This window comes from Pseudophryne corroboree, chromosome 10, assembly GCF_028390025.1.
Source record: "Pseudophryne corroboree isolate aPseCor3 chromosome 10, aPseCor3.hap2, whole genome shotgun sequence".
Taxonomy (NCBI): domain Eukaryota; kingdom Metazoa; phylum Chordata; class Amphibia; order Anura; family Myobatrachidae; genus Pseudophryne; species Pseudophryne corroboree.
In genome coordinates, this window is record NC_086453.1 from 187,114,750 (window position 1) to 187,133,546 (window position 18,797).

Consider the following 18,797-nt stretch of genomic DNA (forward strand, 5'->3'; position numbering starts at 1 on the left):
TTTATTATGCAAAAGTACTCCAAATGATCCTCTTGTTTAGTCCTGCTGGATGGATGGTATTCAAATTTAATATCCATTGAGCTTCTCTTTGAAGAAGTTGGCCATCCCTGTCACCTTCCTGGAGTGATTTGGGAATATGGTCTATAATAATGTGCTTTAATCCGGAAAGTGAATGCTGTGCCTCATGGAAGTGTCTGGCCACTGGTTGCTCTGAGGGGGTTCCTGCAATGGCTGCCTTAATTGCGGAGCGGTGCAACGCCATGCATTCACGTAGGGATCTTATGGTTTTTCCCATGTAGCATAGTCTGCAAGGACAAATAATCAAAGAGATGATGTGGGTGGATGTACAAGACACTGTATGTCGGATAACTATCCTCTTCTCCATTAAGGGTAATGTAGAGACAGAACCTGTCAACATATCGTGCAGCCCAAGCAACAGGAGCAGCCGGGTTTTTTGGATAAGAATGTTTCTTTCTGTGATGTAGCTGAGACTTTGGACATATTGGTTATGTCGGTACGGACCACCATATCCTTGATATTTCAACCCCTCTTATAACACATCATTGGAGTTTTGTTTAAAAAAAAAAAAGGCAAATTAGGGTCCGTAGAAACTATGGGCCATAGAGCTCTATTAGCTCTATTCAACACGGGACTTGAGGTGTGAAAGGTTGTGGTCCATGGGATTCTATTGTCCATAGTCCTTTCTTTTGTTCACATCAAGGTACTCCGTGGTATCTGCAGAACCTCTTTTTTGACGGCTTCTAAAGCAGTACATTCATAACCTCTGGTGATGAATTTAAGGACCATTTTGTCCAATTCTTCCTCCACAGATTCCGGTTGGCTGTTGATCCGGGCCGCCCTAATCATTTGGGACCTCGGGAGTCCCTGCTTCAATGAACGGGGATGGTGACTGTTAGCCCATAAAAGGGTGTTCTTATCCGTTGGTTTATTATACATGCTTGTGTGTAATTTACCCTCAGAGATGGTCACCTGGACGTCCAAGTAATTAATAGATGACGTAGACCATTGGGAAGATATTTGAATCAGAGAAGATCTGTTGTTAATGGACTCTAACAGTTGTTTAAGTGCAAATTCCCCACCCGTCCATACGATGAATACATCATCGATATATCTTGTAAATAGCGCAAACAGTTTAATCCTGGAAGAACATCGAAGATTCTTCCTTCAGCATGTACACGTTGGCATTGGAAGGGGCCACGTTACTCCCCATGGCATAACCTGATTTCTGCTGGTAAAATTGACCATCGAATAGGAAATAATTCCTCGTTAGTGTTAGCTCCAGCAGGGTCATGAATAAGTCCAGGTCCATATCAACCATTTCTCCTCAATTAAAAAGGTCCTCATCGCCTCCAAGCCACCCGTATGAGGGATGCTCATGTACAGGCTGCAAATATCGACTGTACCCTTCAGAACTGTGCCAAATGCTTCCAAAAGACTTAGGAAGGTGGTAGTGTCCTTTAAATGTCCTTCATTCTTCATTTCATTTTTCATTTTTTCATGTTGCACATACCGCACTGACCACTAATGAAAATAATGAAGTCTGTAGTAAAAGTACATTAGGAGTAGAATGGTTTAGATTATATAAAATAGGTTTTGAGAGGTTTTAACATAAAACTAAGGTAATTACCAAACAGGAAGTGATGCAACCCCTCAATGGGTTTAAATAGAGATCCCTAGAGACTATCAGTCATTCTGCAATTGGACTCCAGACTATACAGATGAGACTAACTGCTGCTGGTAAGCATATAATTTAATCCCAGTTTTGAATGAAATATATTAGGGGTTTAATTAATTAATATATAACAATACTTTGATAGGTCTCTAGAACAATTTGGACTACCATTAAGAATAAAAATTCTGTGTGAATCCGTGGTAGGTATAGAGATCAATTAAAGTCACTAGTAAGTATTGATTCTGTTTGTTTGTTTATTGATATAAATAACAAATAAATAAATAATATAAAAATCTTTATGGTATGTAAAAAGGCCAAATATTTAATAAAGAAAATAATTGATCAAAGAAATCTCTATTGTAGAATTCCTAAAAGTAAGAAATGATGTTAAACACTACCAATCAATCTAAATGAGAGAACTTTATATATGCTTCCAGTAAGTATTCTATTCAAATGTTGAAAGTTTATTATCTTTAAGAAATAAATAAATAAAGTAAAATTAAAATTGTCATCTAACTAGGTAAAAATAATTGATATGGTGTTGTCATCTGAGAATGAGAACTATTCCTGACACTTCTCTGAACTCTCATTAGTTTAACAGCTAGTAAGTACATTCATTCTAATTATTTAAATTGGTTTAATTAATTAAGTTGGAGTCTTTTAATCAGCAGCCATTATTCAATATTGTGTTCATGTATACTATAATATATATCCACGAATGGCATATGGGGACACACATTGTAATATATCCCTATGTGCACTTATGGATTATAATTATATATTGTCATACTACTGTCGAAGTAAAAATAAAATATTACATAAAGAGAACATGCAAACTACACACATTATAAGTTGCTATACTTGCAAATACGCGCAGCGAGCACAGCAATATATGGTAACACACGCATTTACACTGACATGCCACAGAGATGGATTCGACACTTATTTCATGCAGTACATAATTGTGGTGGTATCAAACGTCAAACATCATGATGATTTAGAATTGTATATGATGGAGTGGTGTCATATATGTGTATTATTTGAAAGAAACCAGATAGACCGGTCATGTTTACTATTGAAGCAACCAGATTGATGTGTAGATTCATTTGATGCTTGTTGTGAAGTTGTGGGACATTGCAGCGGATAATTATGATTAAATGTATAAAAGCTAAAATCACTTTTATTAGAACAATACATATTCCAAACAGGTAGTGGACAGGAAACTCAGGCCAGCCCTTTGGATGTCTTCAAGGCTGAACCTGATTAGCATATACAAAGACTAGTGACTCATCATGAGTCCCCTCCCCCAGAAACTAGATAACACACTGCTGACCACACAGGAGGTTAGTTCCTGTTTTGGTCTCAGAGAAAGATGGAGTCCCAGCATTACTTTACAGAGAGAGAGAGAGTGATATGGAAAGACGAATTTATATAACTTAAGGATAATGGTATTGTATGCTGGCATGTAACTGTATGTAACTGTATGTGACTGTATGTTTTAACTGCTTACTGTGTGAGTGTAACCATGTAACTATAGGTATACTGTACTTTGTAATATATTGAATCCATATCCTTTTAATAACTAATATATACATCAATGAGCTTTGGAACTCAGATAATGTGTGGGTGTATTGTTTTTCTCTTATGGGATGCAGTGTTTTGCTATGTATAGTGCACATTCATGGCACATGGTAATAAGAAGTGCAGGTGTTTACAATATATATTAGAGCGGGCATTTTAAATATTTGTGAGGAAACAATTTGGCACTCACACTCCCCTAAGTGCAGTATATAACATTTTCTCAACTGTGTATTGTTTCCCAAGTGGGGTACTAATGTGCAATTTGTTGTACATACAATTATTTGATGAACGTACTGTGAATAAGATATTTATATATGTTTTCTCCTTTTTCCACACCCAAAGAAACCCCTGAAGAAGTCGCTACAGACATTTTATTGTATTAACCTTGTATTAACAAGAAGCAAAGGGTTATATACAAAGAGCAGTGGCGGTTCTTGCCACGGCAAGTGGTACTTTTGCCCGGGGCGCCGCCTTCCGGAGGGCGCCGCACAAGGGCAAGATCCGCCACTGTGCCCCCCGCAGTGCCCTGCTGTGCCCCCCCCGCTTTGAAGGGAACCAGAGGCGTAGCGTCTAGTTTCCCTTCATTGAGAGGACTTTAGTTGTGTGGTGCGCGATGACGTCATCGCGCACCGCACAGCATAGTGGCACAGACACTAGGGGTCATAATTGACCTCTAGTGTCTATGCTGTTCTATGGGAGAGACGTAATAACGTCTCTCCCATAGATCAAAGAGAGGAGAAGAGCGGCGCCGCCGGCAGATGGGGGTCTGCAGCGGTCTGGATCAGGAACGGGGATTGTAAGTATACTTTTTTTTTCTTTCAGCGTCGTGACCACGCCCCCATTCGAAGCCACACCCCCATATTTTGCCCGGGGCGCCACAAGACTAAGAACCGGCCCTGACAAAGAGAAAAAAAACCTTGACAAATTGATACTTTATATGTCTGACAGAATGTTTGTGTGAACAAATTTTACTGGAAAATGTTTTATATATACATTTAATAAAATAAAAGAGAGTTTTTATGATCTTTGGGTGTGATATATAAGGTGTTAATAAAGTATACTCAGTTCATATCCATATTGGTAGAAAGTATTGAATTAGCATGCTCCTCAAAATAATATTTATATTAAATCCTGTAGTCCCGTATTGGCAAGGGACTTTTTGGGGATGTTGCCTAAGGCTAGTTAAACATTTAATAACAAAATCTTCAAAGTCTTTGGAATTAAAACATAGACCAATTATTAGCGCATAAGGAACCTTTTTACTATATATATATATATATATATATATATATATACCTTTTTATTAAATATGTTTAGATCATTATTTAATAATGATGTTATGTTTCAGTTACATGGAAATTATAATTTTTACATATACTGTATGTTTATACTATGTACATATGTATTTTGAAGAGGAATCTAATATAAATAACGAATAATGACTATTAATCTAAGTGTAGAAATATTTGGAAGACCCTGCTACCAATATAGAAGAAGAGAAAATATTTAGGTCTCCGCACAGATATATCTCTGGCTGATATTTTCTTTAAAATCATGTGACAATGAATATTTCAACTGGACACAACTAAAGATTTTCTAATTCATTCAATATAACTTTTGGTTGTAAATATATCTTAAAACGACCTGATTTGTATGAATTACGATGTGTGGTCCATTGATTTAGAATCACATGACCACTAATGCGCTCCAAAGTCCGGAAGTGCTAAGTCCTTATTGAACGTGCAGTGCGGTTCACGAGTATGAGGTCACATGACCTCACCGGCATTCTGATATGGGGAAGTGACGCTATATTGATGCGTTCCACGGCCTAGAAGCTGTCCTGCGATATGGGTCATGGGACCTCTTACCCATGCGGATCACGAGTAAGAGGTCACGTGTCTACACAGGCATTCTGCTGTGTGGGAAGTAATGCTTTATTGATGCGTTCCACAGTCCGGAAGTTGTCCTGTGATGCGGGTCCCAGAAGGATGTCACGTGACCGCACCGGCATCCCAAACCCGGAAGTAACTCCTCATTTTAGTAAAGCAAAATCTTTTATAATGAGCATCTCTATATAAACAAAATAATAAATCATGATTATCACAATTGAGTCCATGCTGCAATCCCAGTAGGGACAATTATGAGTGTTGATTTATATGTTTTATTGTGTATTTTATATATTATAATGAAGTGAATGAACAGGTGCCAGCTAATTGGTAGCCACTAAGGGTATAAATACCTCAAATAGGACACATGCTATGTCACCTTTGAAAAAGCTACAGTACCTGCAGCGAAACGTTTCAGTTGGTACTCCTGGTCACATATACAAGATTGGACACTGCTTTTCACATGCCCGGACCAATGCCGGACTTAACAACCACTCTATAGAACTGACTTTTGGTGGACAGATTGCCTCTTAGCGCTTACTCAGCACCTATCCCACACTAAAGACACCGTACTCTGGTGAGGACCCTGGACCTTGGACATTGCTAACACACACCGGGGATTATACAGGGGAGTATACCTCCAGCGGTGAAACTGTGGCAACGTTGTACTTTTTGGACTGTGCCATCAGTCCTTTTTGACTCTTTCTTGTCCACCTATCTGCAGTCCAGTTCATACTAAAAGGAACGGACACTATCATTTGAGCAGCTTAAATTTGAGACCCTTTATTAATATTTTAAACTGTTGTTTTTATATGTTTGTATATTAAATGTGCAACTTTTCTTCTATCCATTTATTTTTAACTATCTAAATATTAGCGCTGCTATCCCCGTTGTTTCTTGGATTTCCTGTTTAATTGGGATGGACTAGTCCTAATTTTGTAGCAGCAGCATTAGAACAACACCAATTTGCGCCAGATTCCAACCTTGGTTGATCCCATTTCACTGTGTATATAGTAAATGGCTGGAGGGAAGAAAAGTATAATATGTAATAAGTGGATGAAGACAGGAGGGAGAGGGGAATATATGGGCAATAACTGTGTATATGGTAGGTGGTTGGAGGAAAAATAAGTATAATGTATGTAATAAGTAGAGATGTACGGCGAGCACTTTTCGTATTTTGTATTTTGGTTTTGGATCTGGATCCTCCTAGAGATGAGCGGGTTCGGTTCCTCGGAATCCGAACCCGCCCGAACTTCATGTTTTTTTTCACGGGTCCGAGCGACTCGGATCTTCCCGCCTTGCTCGGTTAACCCGAGCGCGCCCGAACGTCATCATGACGCTGTCGGATTCTCGCGAGGCTCGGATTCTATCGCGAGACTCGGATTCTATATAAGGAGCCGCGCGTCGCCGCCATTTTCACTCGTGCATTGAGATTGATAGGGAGAGGACGTGTCTGGCGTCCTCTCCATTAGAATAGAGATAGATTAGATAGAGAGAGAGAGATTGTGCAGAGTCGCAGACAGAGTTAGTTTACCACAGTCAGTGACCAGTGCAGTTGCTAGTTAACTTTTATTTAATATAATATATCCGTTCACTTCTCTCTGCTATATCCGTTCTCTGCCTGAAAAAAAAAACGATACACAGCACAGTCAGTCACACAGTGTGACTCAGTCTGTGTGCACTCAGCTCAGCCCAGTGTGCTGCACAGTCATCAATGTATAAATTAAAAGCTTATAATTAATTGTGGGGGAGACTGGGGAGCACTGCAGGTTGTTAGCAGGAGCCAGGAGTACAATTATATTAATTAACAGTGCACACTTTTGCTGCAGGAGTGGTGACCAGTGCCTGACCACCAGTATAGTATTGTTGTATACTACTAATATCTCTTTAAATATCAACCAGTCTATATTAGCAGCAGACACAGTACAGTGCGGTAGTTCACGGCTGTGGCTACCTCTGTGTCGGCACACGGCAGGCAGTCCGTCCGACCAGAATTGTATTATTTATTATTATATACCTACCACCTAACCGTGGTTTTTTTTTCATTCTTTATACCGTCATAGTGTCATCCTAATTGTTACGAGTATACTACTATCTCTTTATCAACCAGTGTACAGTGCGGTAGTTCACGGCTGTGGCTACCTCTGTGTCGGCACACGGCAGGCAGTCCGTCCGACCAGAATTGTATTATTTATTATTATATACCTACCACCTAACCGTGGTTTTTTTTTTCATTCTTTATACCGTCATAGTGTCATCCTAATTGTTACGAGTATACTACTATCTCTTTATCAACCAGTGTACAGTGCGGTAGTTCACGGCTGTGGCTACCTCTGTGTCGGCACACGGCAGGCAGTCCGTCCGACCAGAATTGTATTATTTATTATTATATACCTACCACCTAACCGTGGTTTTTTTTTTCATTCTTTATACCGTCATAGTGTCATCCTAATTGTTACGAGTATACTACTATCTCTTTATCAACCAGTGTACAGTGCGGTAGTTCACGGCTGTGGCTACCTCTGTGTCGGCACACGGCAGGCAGTCCGTCCGACCAGAATTGTATTATTTATTATTATATACCTACCACCTAACCGTGGTTTTTTTTTCATTCTTTATACCGTCATAGTGTCATCCTAATTGTTACGAGTATACTACTATCTCTTTATCAACCAGTGTACAGTGCGGTAGTTCACGGCTGTGGCTACCTCTGTGTCGGCACACGGCAGGCAGTCCGTCCGACCAGAATTGTATTATTTATTATTATATACCTACCACCTAACCGTGGTTTTTTTTTCATTCTTTATACCGTCATAGTGTCATCCTAATTGTTACGAGTATACTACTATCTCTTTATCAACCAGTGTACAGTGCGGTAGTTCACGGCTGTGGCTACCTCTGTGTCGGCACACGGCAGGCAGTCCGTCCGACCAGAATTGTATTATTTATTATTATATACCTACCACCTAACCGTGGTTTTTTTTTTCATTCTTTATACCGTCATAGTGTCATCCTAATTGTTACGAGTATACTACTATCTCTTTATCAACCAGTGTACAGTGCGGTAGTTCACGGCTGTGGCTACCTCTGTGTCGGCACACGGCAGGCAGTCCGTCCGACCAGAATTGTATTATTTATTATTATATACCTACCACCTAACCGTGGTTTTTTTTTTCATTCTTTATACCGTCATAGTGTCATCCTAATTGTTACGAGTATACTACTATCTCTTTATCAACCAGTGTACAGTGCGGTAGTTCACGGCTGTGGCTACCTCTGTGTCGGCACACGGCAGGCAGTCCGTCCGACCAGAATTGTATTATTTATTATTATATACCTACCACCTAACCGTGGTTTTTTTTTTCATTCTTTATACCGTCATAGTGTCATCCTAATTGTTACGAGTATACTACTATCTCTTTATCAACCAGTGTACAGTGCGGTAGTTCACGGCTGTGGCTACCTCTGTGTCGGCACACGGCAGGCAGTCCGTCCGACCAGAATTGTATTATTTATTATTATATACCTACCACCTAACCGTGGTTTTTTTTTTCATTCTTTATACCGTCATAGTGTCATCCTAATTGTTACGAGTATACTACTATCTCTTTATCAACCAGTGTACAGTGCGGTAGTTCACGGCTGTGGCTACCTCTGTGTCGGCAGTCGGCAGGCAGTCCGTCCATCCATAATTGTATTATTATTATAATATATACCACCTAACCGTGGTTTTTTTTTCATTCTTTATACCGTCGTCATAGTGTCATACTAGTTGTTACGAGTATACTACTATCTCTTTATCAACCAGTGTACAGTGCGGTAGTTCACGGCTGTGGCTACCTCTGTGTCGGCAGTCGGCAGGCAGTCCGTCCATCCATAATTGTATTATTATTATAATATATACCACCTAACCGTGGTTTTTTTTTCATTCTTTATACCGTCGTCATAGTGTCATACTAGTTGTTACGAGTATACTACTATCTCTTTATCAACCAGTGTACAGTGCGGTAGTTCACGGCTGTGGCTACCTCTGTGTCGGCAGTCGGCAGGCAGTCCGTCCATCCATAATTGTATTATTATTATAATATATACCACCTAACCGTGGTTTTTTTTCCATTCTTTATACCGTCGTCATAGTGTCATACTAGTTGTTACGAGTATACTACTATCTCTTTATCAACCAGTGTACAGTGCGGTAGTTCACGGCTGTGGCTACCTCTGTGTCGGCAGTCGGCAGGCAGTCCGTCCATCCATAATTGTATTATTATTATAATATATACCACCTAACCGTGGTTTTTTTATACCACCTAACCGTGGCAGTCCGTCCATAATTGTATACTAGTATCCAATCCATCCATCTCCATTGTTTACCTGAGGTGCCTTTTAGTTCTGCCTATAAAATATGGAGAACAAAAAAGTTGAGGTTCCAAAATTAGGGAAAGATCAAGATCCACTTCCACCTCGTGCTGAAGCTGCTGCCACTAGTCATGGCCGAGACGATGAAATGCCAGCAACGTCGTCTGCCAAGGCCGATGCCCAATGTCATAGTACAGAGCATGTCAAATCCAAAACACCAAATATCAGAAAAAAAAGGACTCCAAAACCTAAAATAAAATTGTCGGAGGAGAAGCGTAAACTTGCCAATATGCCATTTACCACACGGAGTGGCAAGGAACGGCTGAGGCCCTGGCCTATGTTCATGGCTAGTGGTTCAGCTTCACATGAGGATGGAAGCACTCAGCCTCTCGCTAGAAAACTGAAAAGACTCAAGCTGGCAAAAGCACCGCAAAGAACTGTGCGTTCTTTGAAATCCCAAATCCACAAGGAGAGTCCAATTGTGTCGTTTGCGATGCCTGACCTTCCCAACACTGGACGTGAAGAGCATGCGCCTTCCACTATTTGCATGCCCCCTGCAAGTGCTGGAAGGCGCACCCGCAGTCCAGTTCCTGATAGTCAGATTGAAGATGTCAGTGTTGAAGTACACCAGGATGAGGAGGATATGGGTGTTGCTGGCGCTGGGGAGGAAATTGACCAGGAGGATTCTGATGGTGAGGTGGTTTGTTTAAGTCAGGCACCCGGGGAGACACCTGTTGTCCGTGGGAGGAATATGGCCGTTGACATGCCAGGTGAAAATACCAAAAAAATCAGCTCTTCGGTGTGGAGGTATTTCACCAGAAATGCGGACAACAGGTGTCAAGCCGTGTGTTCCCTTTGTCAAGCTGTAATAAGTAGGGGTAAGGACGTTAACCACCTCGGAACATCCTCCCTTATACGTCACCTGCAGCGCATTCATAATAAGTCAGTGACAAGTTCAAAAACTTTGGGTGACAGCGGAAGCAGTCCACTGACCAGTAAATCCCTTCCTCTTGTAACCAAGCTCACGCAAACCACCCCACCAACTCCCTCAGTGTCAATTTCCTCCTTCCCCAGGAATGCCAATAGTCCTGCAGGCCATGTCACTGGCAAGTCTGACGAGTCCTTTCCTGCCTGGGATTCCTCCGATGCATCCTTGCGTGTAACGCCTACTGCTGCTGGCGCTGCTGTTGTTGCCGCTGGGAGTCGATGGTCATCCCAGAGGGGAAGTCGTAAGCCCACTTGTACTACTTCCAGTAAGCAATTGACTGTTCAACAGTCCTTTGCGAGGAAGATGAAATATCACAGCAGTCATCCTACTGCAAAGCGGATAACTGAGTCCTTGACAACTATGTTGGTGTTAGACGTGCGTCCGGTATCCGCCGTTAGTTCACAGGGAACTAGACAATTTATTGAGGCAGTGTGCCCCCGTTACCAAATACCATCTAGGTTCCACTTCTCTAGGCAGGCGATACCGAGAATGTACACGGACGTCAGAAAAAGACTCACCAGTGTCCTAAAAAATGCAGTTGTACCCAATGTCCACTTAACCACGGACATGTGGACAAGTGGAGCAGGGCAGGGTCAGGACTATATGACTGTGACAGCCCACTGGGTAGATGTATGGACTCCCGCCGCAAGAACAGCAGCGGCGGCACCAGTAGCAGCATCTCGCAAACGCCAACTCTTTCCTAGGCAGGCTACGCTTTGTATCACCGCTTTCCAGAATACGCACACAGCTGAAAACCTCTTACGGCAACTGAGGAAGATCATCGCGGAATGGCTTACCCCAATTGGACTCTCCTGTGGATTTGTGGCATCGGACAACGCCAGCAATATTGTGTGTGCATTAAATATGGGCAAATTCCAGCACGTCCCATGTTTTGCACATACCTTGAATTTGGTGGTGCAGAATTTTTTAAAAAACGACAGGGGCGTGCAAGAGATGCTGTCGGTGGCCAGAAAAATTGCGGGACACTTTCGGCGTACAGGCACCACGTACAGAAGACTGGAGCACCACCAAAAACTACTGAACCTGCCCTGCCATCATCTGAAGCAAGAAGTGGTAACGAGGTGGAATTCAACCCTCTATATGCTTCAGAGGTTGGAGGAGCAGCAAAAGGCCATTCAAGCCTATACAATTGAGCACGATATAGGAGATGGAATGCACCTGTCTCAAGTGCAGTGGAGAATGATTTCAACGTTGTGCAAGGTTCTGATGCCCTTTGAACTTGCCACACGTGAAGTCAGTTCAGACACTGCCAGCCTGAGTCAGGTCATTCCCCTCATCAGGCTTTTGCAGAAGAAGCTGGAGGCATTGAAGAAGGAGCTAACACGGAGCGATTCCGCTAGGCATGTGGGACTTGTGGATGCAGCCCTTAATTCGCTTAACAAGGATTCACGGGTGGTCAATCTGTTGAAATCAGAGCACTACATTTTGGCCACCGTGCTCGATCCTAGATTTAAAGCCTACCTTGGATCTCTCTTTCCGGCAGACACAGGTCTGCTGGGGTTGAAAGACCTGCTGGTGACAAAATTGTCAAGTCAAGCGGAACGCGACCTGTCAACATCTCCTCCTTCACATTCTCCCGCAACTGGGGGTGCGAGGAAAAGGCTCAGAATTCCGAGCCCACCCGCTGGCGGTGATGCAGGGCAGTCTGGAGCGACTGCTGATGCTGACATCTGGTCCGGACTGAAGGACCTGACAACGATTACGGACATGTCGTCTACTGTCACTGCATATGATTCTCTCAACATTGATAGAATGGTGGAGGATTATATGAGTGACCGCATCCAAGTAGGCACGTCACACAGTCCGTACTTATACTGGCAGGAAAAAGAGGCAATTTGGAGGCCCTTGCACAAACTGGCTTTATTCTACCTAAGTTGCCCTCCCACAAGTGTGTACTCCGAAAGAGTGTTTAGTGCCGCCGCTCACCTTGTCAGCAATCGGCGTACGAGGTTACATCCAGAAAATGTGGAGAAGATGATGTTCATTAAAATGAATTATAATCAATTCCTCCGCGGAGACATTGACCAGCAGCAATTGCCTCCACAAAGTACACAGGGAGCTGAGATGGTGGATTCCAGTGGGGACGAATTGATAATCTGTGAGGAGGGGGATGTACACGGTGATATATCGGAGGGTGAAGATGAGGTGGACATCTTGCCTCTGTAGAGCCAGTTTGTGCAAGGAGAGATTAATTGCTTCTTTTTTGGGGGGGGTCCAAACCAACCCGTCATATCAGTCACAGTCGTGTGGCAGACCCTGTCACTGAAATGATGGGTTGGTTAAAGTGTGCATGTCCTGTTTTGTTTATACAACATAAGGGTGGGTGGGAGGGCCCAAGGATAATTCCATCTTGCACCTCTTTTTTCTTTTCTTTTTCTTTGCATCATGTGCTGATTGGGGAGGGTTTTTTGGAAGGGACATCCTGCGTGACACTGCAGTGCCACTCCTAGATGGGCCCGGTGTTTGTGTCGGCCACTAGGGTCGCTAATCTTACTCACACAGTCAGCTACCTCATTGCGCCTCTTTTTTTCTTTGCGTCATGTGCTGTTTGGGGAGGGTTTTTTGGAAGGGACATCCTGCGTGACACTGCAGTGCCACTCCTAGATGGGCCCGGTGTTTGTGTCGGCCACTAGGGTCGCTAATCTTACTCACACAGTCAGCTACCTCATTGCGCCTCTTTTTTTCTTTGCGTCATGTGCTGTTTGGGGAGGGTTTTTTGGAAGGGACATCCTGCGTGACACTGCAGTGCCACTCCTAGATGTGCCCGGTGTTTGTGTCGGCCACTAGGGTCGCTAATCTTACTCACACAGTCAGCTACCTCATTGCGCCTCTTTTTTTCTTTGCGTCATGTGCTGTTTGGGGAGGGTTTTTTGGAAGGGCCATCCTGCGTGACACTGCAGTGCCACTCCTAGATGGGCCCGGTGTTTGTGTCGGCCACTAGGGTCGCTTATCTTACTCACACAGCGACCTCGGTGCAAATTTTAGGACTAAAAATAATATTGTGAGGTGTGATGTGTTCAGAATAGGCTGAAAATGAGTGTAAATTATGTTTTTTGAGGTTAATAATACTTTGGGATCAAAATTACCCCCAAATTCTATGATTTAAGCTGTTTTTTAGGGTTTTTTGAAAAAAACACCCGAATCCAAAACACACCCGAATCCGACAAAAAAAATTCGGTGAGGTTTTGCCAAAACGCGGTCGAACCCAAAACACGGCCGCGGAACCGAACCCAAAACCAAAACACAAAACCCGAAAAATTTCCGGCGCTCATCTCTAGATCCTCCGTCGTGTTGTGGATCTAGATAAGTTTTGCCAAAATCACCCTTTCGGGTTCTGGTTTTGGAGCTGGAGGATTTTGAAAACCCCCCCACAAAAACAGCTAAAATCACAGAATTTTGGGGTAATTTTGATCCTACGGTATTATTAACCTCAATAGCATTTATTTCACTCATTTCCAGTCTATTCTGAACACCTCACACATCACAATATTGTTTTTAGGCCAAAAGGTTGCACCAAGGTAGCTGGATGACTTTTCTAAGCGACACAAGTGTGCGGCACAAACACCTGGCCCATCTAGGAGTGGAACTGCAGTGTCAGACAGGATGGCACTTTTAAAAACTAGGCCCCAAACAGCTCATCATGCAAAGAAGAAAAAGAGGTGCAATAAGGTAGCTGGATGACTTTGCTAAGCGACACAAGTGTGCGGCACAAACACCTGGCCAATCTAAGAGTGGCACTGCAGTGGCAGACAGGATGGTACTTAAAAAACTAGGCCCCAAACAGCTCATCATGCAAAGAAGAAAAAGAGGTGCAATAAGGTAGCTGGATGACTTTGCTAAGCGACACAAGTGTGTGGCACAAACACCTAGCCAATCTAGGAGTGGCATGCAGTGGCTGAATGTCGAAAGTGGCCCGCAATTTTACGGGCCACTGACAGCATCTCCTGCACGCCCCTGTCATTTTTCAAAAAATTCTGCACCACCAAATTAATTGTATGTGCAAAACATGGTACTTGCTTGGATTTATCCAGATGTAATGCATGCATAATATTGGTGGACTTATACGGTAGTACCCCTGGACTTATACGGCAATACCCCTGGACTTTAGACAGCAGTACCACGAGACTTATACAGCTGCACCACTATACTGTACTTATACGGCAGTACCACTGGACTTATACGGCAGTACCACTGGACTTATACGGCAGTACCCCTGGATTTATACTGCAGTACCACTGGACGTATACGGAAGAACCCCTGGACTTATACGGCAGTACCCCTGGACTTATACGGCAGGATCACAGGACTTATAGGGCAGTACCACGAGACTTATACAGCTGCACCACTATACTGGACTTATACGGCAGTACCACTGGACTTATACGGCAGTACCCCTGGATTTATACTGCAGTACCACTGGACGTATACGGAAGAACCCCTGGACTTATACGGCAGTACCCCTGGACTTATACAGCAGTACCACTGGACTTATACGGCAGTATCACAGAACTTATATGGCAGTACCACTAGACTTATATGGCTGCACCGCTGGACTGGACTTATATGACAGTACAACTGGACTTTATGGCAGTACCACTGGACTTATACAGCAGTACTGTAAAAAGAAGAAAATTTCCAGCGCTTTTCTTTGTATGAACCCAATAAACTTTTTGTTATAAGCAGATTTATAAATATATTTATTTTATTGTTGTCACAAATTATAAACACTTTTACAAATAAAAATAGTTTTAAAATTGTGCTTGTGATCACAAGAAAGTATTTGTTTAAATAGTTTGTCAATACTTTATAAAATACTTTGTAAAAATATCGGTACGTCTGTTTAACTCACATACACAATACATATACACATACAGACATTTAGACACATGTATCTATTACTGGTAACTGTTTCTGATTTAGAGGGAGTTGACACACTTTGTAGCGGTTTACTCTACTCCCCTGTCTTATTAAGGATGTTTCCAGCTTCCAATTGTCAATTGTTTGGAACCATTGTTGCTGGTTTCTTTGGTGTTGATATCCTAATTAACAGTCTATTTATAGGCAGGTTCGGGAAAAGCGTCCCGTGATAATTATAGTATCAGTTCAAAGTCTCATTTGCTGTTCCGCAATGCAATTAGTCTTAGTCTGCCGGCAGACTTTTACTTTCGCTTACCGCGTCGTCCTCCTCCTTGGTCCTGGGCTCCCCGTTTTTGGTGTCCGGCGTCAGGCGAGGATTTGCGGGCTCAGCGGTGGTCTCGACCATCCTGACGAAGCCTGTAAGGCAAAACGCGTAGATCGTAGAGAGCACGGACCACCGCTGAGCCCGCAAATCCTCGCCTGACGCCGGACAGCTGCGGAACAGCAAATGAGACTTTGAACTGATACTATAATTATCACGGGACGCTTTTCCCGAACCTGCCTATAAATAGACTGTTAATTAGGATATCAACACCAAAGAAACCAGCAACAATGGTTCCAAACAATTGACAATTGGAAGCTGGAAACATCCTTAATAAGACAGGGGAGTAGTGTAAACCGCTACAAAGTGTGTCAACTCCCTCTGAATCAGAAACAGTTACCAGTAATAGATACATGTGTCTAAATGTCTGTATGTGTATATGTATTGTGTATGTGAGTTAAACAGATGTACCGATATTTTTACAAAGTATTTTATAAAGTATTGACAAAATATTTAAACAAATACTTTCTTGTGATCACAAGCACAATTTTAAAACTATTTTTATTTGTAAAAGTGTTTATAATTTGTGACAACAATAAAATAAATATATTTATAAATCTGCTTATAACATAAAGTTTATTGGGTTCATACAAAGAAAAGCGCTGGAAATTTTCTTCTTTTTATAGTGCACAAACCGTTTAGGGGAAGGAGTACCCCTGACAACCCTATATTTCCAATAGCAGCTACTTTGTATCCAACACCTAGAAAGAGCTGAGCGCAGCTTGCCACCACCCAAACTTTGCTGTCTCTTATACAGCAGTACCCCATGACTTATACGGCAGCAGAGCCGGCCTTAGGCATAGGCAAACTAGGCAAATGCCTAGGGCATTTGGTATGCTTAGGGGCACCAGCAGCTTCTGCTGATTAAAACGATATGCGGCATGCCTATATTCTGTGTGTGACTGCGGCTGTATCTGCATACGAAATGCTACGTTGCGTGTATTCCTGGAAATCACTGTAATGTAGCATTTCGTATGCAGATACAGCCGCAGTCACACACAGAATATAGGCATGCCACATTTCATTTTAATCAGCAGAAGCTGCTTGTGCATTCTAGTCACACAGCAATGCAAATAAGATGCATTTTCATAAACAAAATGCGCCTGACGTTAGCAGAGCTGCCAGCTGACTCATGCCAGGCATCTCTTGCAGAACTAGCAGCGGTGCTAGGGGGCACCAGCCAAAATCTTGCCTAGGGCATTATATTGGTTAGGGCCGGATCTGTACGGCAGTACCACTTGACTTATATGGCAGTACTACTGGACATAAACATCTGCACCACTGGACTGGACTTATACAGCAGTACCACTGGACTTATATGGCAGTACCACTGGACATATACAGCTGCACCACTAGACTGGACTTATATAGCAGTACCAATGGACTTATACAGCAGTACCACTGGTTTTATACAGCTGCACCACTGGACTGGACTTATACGGCAGTACCACTGGATTAAAACGGCAGTACCACTGGTCTTATACGGCTGCACCATTGACTGGACTTATACGGCAGTACCACTGGACTTATATAACAGTACCCCTGGACTTATACAGCAGTACCACTGTACTTATACGGCAGAACCACTGTACTATACGGCAGTAACACTGGACTTGTATGGCAGTACCCCTGGACTTATGGCAGTACCACTGGGCTTATATGGCTGCACCAGTGGACTGGACTTATACAGCAGTACCACTGGACTTATACAGCTGCACCACTGGACTGGACTTATACAACAGTACCACTGGACTTCTACGGCAGTACCACTGGACTTCTACAGCTGCACCACTGGACTGGACTTATACGGCAGTACCACAGGACTTCTATGGCTGCACCATTGACTGAACTTATACAGCAGTACCATTGGTCTTATACGGCAGTACAACTGGACTTATACAACAGTACCCCTGGACTTATACAGCAGTACAACTGTACTTATACGGCAGTACTCCTGGACTTATACGACAATACCACTGGACGTATACGGCAGTACCCCTGGACTTATATGGCAGTAATACTGTACTTATATGGCAGTAAAACTGAACTTATATGGCTGCACCACTGGACTTATACGGCAGAACCACTGGTCTTATATGGCTGCACCACTGGACTGGACTTATACGGCAGTACCACTGGACTTATACGGCAGTACCCCTGGACTTATATGGCAATAACACTGGACTTATATGGCTGCACCACTGGACTGGACTTAAACAGCAGTACCACTGGACTTATATGGCAGTACCACTGGACTTATACGGCTGCACCACTGGACTTATACGGCTGCACCACTGGACTTATGCAGCAGTACCCCTGGACTTATACGGCAGTACCCGTGTACATATACAGCAGTACCCCATGACTTATATGGCAGTACCACTGGACTTATATAGCTGCATCACTGGATTGGACTTATACGGCAGTACCACTGGACTTATACGGCAGTACCACTGCACTCATACGGTAATACTACTGGACTTATATGGCTGCACCACTGGACTTATACGCCAGTACCACTGGACTTATATGGCACTACCACTGGACTTCTATGGCTGCATCCCTGGACTGGACTTATACGGCAGTACCCCTGGACTTATATGGCAGTACCACTGGACTTATACGGCATTAGCCCTGGACTTATATGACAGTACCACTGGACTTATATGGCTGCACCACTGGACTGGACTTATACGGCAGTACCACTGGACTTATATGGCTGCAACTCGGGACTTATACGGCAGTACCACTTGACTTCTATGGCTGCACCACTGGACTGGACTTATACGGCAGTACCACTGGACTTATACGCCTGCACCACTGGACTGGACTTATCCTGCAGTACCACTGGATTTATACAACAGTACCCCTGGACTTATACAGCAATACCACTGTACTTATACAACAGTACTCCTGGACTAATACGGCAGTACCCCTGGACTTATACGGCAGTACCCCTGGACTTATATGGCAGTACCCCTGGACTTATACGACAGCTTTCTTGGACTTATATAGCAGTACCCCATGACTTAT